Source organism: Pistacia vera, unplaced genomic scaffold, assembly GCF_008641045.1.
Source record: "Pistacia vera cultivar Batoury unplaced genomic scaffold, PisVer_v2 Contig1029, whole genome shotgun sequence".
NCBI classification, from domain to species: domain Eukaryota; kingdom Viridiplantae; phylum Streptophyta; class Magnoliopsida; order Sapindales; family Anacardiaceae; genus Pistacia; species Pistacia vera.
In genome coordinates, this window is record NW_022195060.1 from 30166 (window position 1) to 35567 (window position 5402).

Sequence of the window (5402 nt, forward strand, 5' to 3'; positions counted from 1 at the left end):
GTTTATTTTGTTATTGGGCCATGTCAGGCTCAAGACGATTTTTGGCCCTAACACATATAAAGATCAATTCTCTCTTTCATATTATTCATATAGAATTGGCCATAAAGATCACATTAACCTCATAACTTAATTTTTTTGAAACTTCTTGTGAACCGTTTATCATTATTTTTTCTTGCAAGAATAGTCTTTATAACATTATCTTTTGTTGCTCAAACCTAGAAATTAAGTCGGATATTAACATTCAGTTACGCTTTTAATAGACAAATTGTACTTACCAAATTTTTTTCTATATATATATATATATATATATATATATATATTAAACTTGGGCAGGGACTAGTTCGAACTGGGTCCAGGTCCGGGTCTGGGCTTGATTGGGACCAATCACTCATGGGCTTGAGACCGGTCTCAGGCCCATGAAAAATTTCAAGACCTAGACCTTAAACCCTAAACCCGTCCCTAGGACCGATCCTATGGGCCAAGAAAATTCCCCTCCTTCCTCCCCCCAACCCCACCCAAACACCATTTTTTTTTTTTTATTTATTTTTTATAGGCCAAATAAAATTATGTAATCTTCTTCTTCTTCTTCAAATGTGTTTCTTCTTTTTCCTCTGCAAATATGTTTCTTCTTCTTTTTCTTCAAATGTGTTCTTCTTCTTCTTCAACGTGTTCTTCTTTTTCTTCTTGGAACAACCTTGTTCCTTACATAAGGAATGACTATTTCTTCGTAAGGAACGACCATTCTTTCCATGAGAAACGTCCATTCTTTCATAAGGAATGGTTGTTCCATATGAAGGAACGACTGTTTTTATCGTCTAGTCAAAATCATTTTGCGCCTTGGGTGTTGTGGAACTGATGCGACAATGCCAACTCAGCTGCCACATCGGGGTTGCAAAAGAAGTTTGTGAGAATGTTTTGTTGGCGTAGCATTACTCATTTGGCATGAAGGCCAGGGTTCATTTATTACTATTACTGATTTATTATCTATGTGTTGTAAAAATCTGCAGTTATGATAATGGCTATTTGTTTATAGAGTGACTCAACCTTTTTCTTCTTCTTCTTGGAACAACCTTGTTCCTTGAGGTTCTTCTTCTTCTTCTTGGAACAACCTTTGTGCCTTGGGTGTGGTGGAACTAACCTGACAGTGCCAACTCAGCTGCCACAGCGGGATTACAAGAGAAGTTTGTGAGAATGTTTTATTGGCGTAGCATTGCTCATTTAAAATGAAAGTCAAGGCTCATGTTATTACTATTACTGATTTATTATCTGTGTTGTAAAAATCTGCAATTGTTATAGTGGCTATTTGCTTATAGAGTGACTCAACCTTCTTCTTCTTCTTGGAACAACCTTGTTCTTGAATGAACAACCTTGTTCCTTGAGGTTCTTCTTCTTTTTTGCTTTGGAACAACCTCCTCCTCCTCCTCCTTTGCGCCTTGAGTGTGGTGGAATTGACGTGACAGTGCCAACTCAACTGCTACGTTGGGGTTGCAAGAAATGTTTGTGAGAATGTTTTGTTGGTGTTGCATTACTCATTTAGCATGAAGGTTAGGGTTCATGTTATTACTATTATTGATTTATTATTATGTGTTGTAAAAATCTGCAGTTGTGATAGTGGCTATTTGTTTATAGAGTGACTCAACCTTGTTCTTCTTGGAACAACCTTGTTCCTTGAGGTTCTTCTTCTTTTTCTTTTTTGCTTTGGAACAACCCCCTCCTCCTCCTCCTCTTTCTTCTTCTTCTTGAAGCAATGTTGTTCCTTATATAAGGAATGATTGTTCCTTCTAAGGAACAACCATTTTTTCCGTGGGAAACGACCATTTTTTCATAAGAAACGATCGTGCCCTATGAAGAAACAACCGTTTCTTTGGTCTAATCAAAATCATTTTGCGCCTTAGGTGTGGTGGAACTGACGTAACAATGCCAACTCAACAGCCACGTCGAGTTGTAAGACTATTATTGGTTTATTATCTCTGTGTTGTAAAAATCTGCAGTTGTGATAGTGGCTATTTGTTTATAGAGTGACTTAAGGTTTGATAACTGGTAAGTTGAGCACAGAAAGGGTGCAGATTTGCAGTGATTTGAATTTTTAAGGGGTAACTGAAAGAGAAGGAAGTTACCATAACTGTCCATAACTTCCTTCCCATTACATCAATGCTAAATAACTGTCAAATTTACTTTCATTTAGCAAATATTTTTATTACTAAAATATTAATATAGTGATACAAATCTTTCAGTTACCTTCTATTTTCAATCTGTTCATTTACCTCCTTTGAATCTTTTAGTTGAGCAAAGACAAGCGTGTTGCCAGAATTGTCTTTTAGGCAATCTTTTCAGTTACATTGACAGATATGAATCCTGTTATGCATTTGCAGTTTTTTCCAGAATTGTCTTCTTTAGTCCATATAGGATGCTGCAAGTCCAATTCTATTTCTGGTTTGCTAATTCTGCCTTAGACTACATTGGAGGAAAACGTAATTATAGTTGGATTTTGAGGGTGAACAGACTGAAAAATCAGATGTTTTGAACTATAATGGGATTATTAACAAGTTGGCTGTAAAGAACAATTTTGTGGGTATATTTAACCTCACCCTCTAAAATCATGCCAAAAGTTATAATTTATGTAAGCACAATTTCTCAGCTGGTAATGAAGGAAAAAACAGGGAGATGTGTTCCCGAATTCATGCTCTGGACAGAGTGGTGATAAACCAGAGACCTGCAATTCCAATGTGCAAAAAACAAAAAAATTATAAATGATTCGGCCTGGTTGGCTATTCTCCTCTTTTCCCTGTCCTGTTTTTAGAGAATTAGGTGGGCACAGACTACTCATATTAACCTCTAAAATGTAACACATGGAGTTCACAGGCAGATCATAGTTCACACTATCACAAGAATGTTGAATCAGAAATAATAACAAAGTAGTCCTACTAGAGTTGCAGCACAATCTAAACATCGCCTTAATAAAATAATCTAGATATGTGTATACACATCACTTTAATTAAATAATCTAGATATGTGTTATACAATCTCCAGAATCCATGTCAAGCCACAGTATTCCTCAGAATCTGAACCCAGCACAGATATATCTAACAGATCATTAGCTAGAAATTCTCACTATCCGATGAATGAATGCCTATAACACAAGTAAACCTTGTAGCAAAGGTTATTCCAGTATATGACTAATAAAATTTCTCTTTTAAAGAAAAGTGATACATATATATTTTAAAAAACAAAGTAAAACCTTTGTCATGTGCAAACAATTAAGAGTAAGGCCCATCCGGATACTTAACTTGTATGAGCAGACAATAAAAAGATGGATCATAATACTCCATTCAATTTCATTAATCATATGCCTTCTTTCTTGATTGAATCAATTCATACTCAAGGACATCATCAATTCTAGTTTAATTGAAATGCATACCTAAATTTACATATTTATGCAACTGAATGAATAGAAAAGTGGGAGAGGAAAATTAAGAAAAATTCATTATAGCAGAGAATCATGAAATCTATCCTTGTTCTACTCCCTTTGCGGTAAAGCCTCATTTCTTCGCCTTTGCAAACCTGAGGCATCGATACTTTTCTCCACTTACAGTAATCTCAAGAGCTCCATCTTGGTTATCTTGATTTGATGCAGTTCCCATAAGGACATTTTTCTCTTTCTCTAGGTTTTCTTTCTCCATCTTCAACCTTGCTTCTTGTCGAGCAATCTCAGCCTGGAAAAGGAATAATGTTTGAGAATCACAACACACATTTAAAACTTAAACTACAGGTGAAAAGATTATTCAAGCAACAACATAAAATACAAAGTCCTAAGCTCACTTCCATAGTCTCAAACATACAAAAATCTTCAACTCAACAAGAACCACACATTTTTTATGGCCACTGAGTTTCCTGACAGATGTAAAATAACAACTCAAAGTTTCTACACATCAGGATGTGTCAGTACTGAGTCTAAATTGTCGTCTAAAGTGAGAAGCAAACATATAAAAAAAAAAAAAAATAGAGAACTGAATTTATCTTCAAAAATTCCGAAGTGCGTTCCTCTGTCCCTTACTGAAATTGAATTGGGCATATGAACTAGCAATCAGAATGAAGAAAATAACTAATCCAAGAAGAGAAAAAAGTGATATAACTCCGAGAAAATCCCAGGTAAAGGTAATGACTTTGGTAATTGTAAGCAAAACAATTGATGCATCTAGTATTAATAAACAGAATTAATTTGATTAACAGTAAAATTAAGAACGGAAAAGAACCTCACGACGAGAAAGCTCGGCCTTCTAGGCGGCTTCACGCTCGGCGACTTCACGTTCACGTTCTTCGATGTAACTCTGCATCTCTCTTTCTTTCATAATCCTATCTTGTATGTCTGCATCCAAAGTCTCCTTGAGCTCCTGCACGAACTTGTCGACCACGGATTTTATTCTCAAAGACATGGTTTTGAATATGAGTTGGAACACTAAACCTGTAAATGGGAATTCCAAATCATATTTTTTTCTCGGTGACAAAGGGTTTGGGGCTGGGAAGTGAGGAAATTCAAAGGGGAATTTTGCGTGAACAGAGAAGAGGTTTGGGGAGTTCTTGCTCTTGTTGCTCACTTGATGCACATGGACCCCCTTTTCTCTTCTCTCCTCTGGTTTACGCTGCGTTTTACTTCCACTTATCAATCTTTCTCTCTCTCTCTCTCTCTCTCTCTCTCTTTAACTATTTTCTCCCTTCTAACAATTTTCTTTTCTTTTTTATTTTGAAAAAGTACTATCTTTCAGAAATTATTTCATTTCTACAAAGTAAAATAATTTTGATTAATAAGCAGTATACCTTTTTTTTTTTTAATAGTAAATCACGTGTGTTTAGCCGATAAAAAAAGAAACTATCTCTATATGTTCGAGAACATCTAGAGATTTTTTGGTATATTACTTAAGAGGTATTGAATTCGAATCTCTCTTCGATTGTTAATAAGAGTAACTACTGAAATTCTTATGCTGTAGTTTCAGAGCTTCGAAAGATTAATTGAGGTTCGTATAAGCTGGCCTAGACACTCATCATAACAAAAAAAAAAAAAAAAAAAAAATTTAGTTTTGATTCTCATACTGTTAAAAAACAAAAATCACTTTATTTTATTCAGTGAATCCTTAAGAAGGGACTGTAGCTTAGATCTACCCCTTTTAAAATACGACTATAATCTTGTATGTTTGGTCTTTTTTATATGAGCACCTGTTAGTTTCAGAAATACAGACCTTAAGTCTTATATCTTATAGACATTTAAGTTATTATGTTTAAATTTGAAGGAGATGACATTTTTATCATTCATCCTAATTCAATCAATTTAATATTCAAAATCTATTGATATACATTTTTTTAAGATTAAATTGGTTAAATTATTGATAAATTTGAAGGTTGAATTG

General features: G+C 34.7%; 1 pseudogene; it reads right to left on the minus strand.

Annotated features, from left to right (window-relative positions):
• Window positions 1-3302: 3302 nt before the first annotated feature.
• On the minus strand, window positions 3303-4676 carry LOC116123494 (annotated as a pseudogene).
• Window positions 4677-5402: the final 726 nt, after the last annotated feature.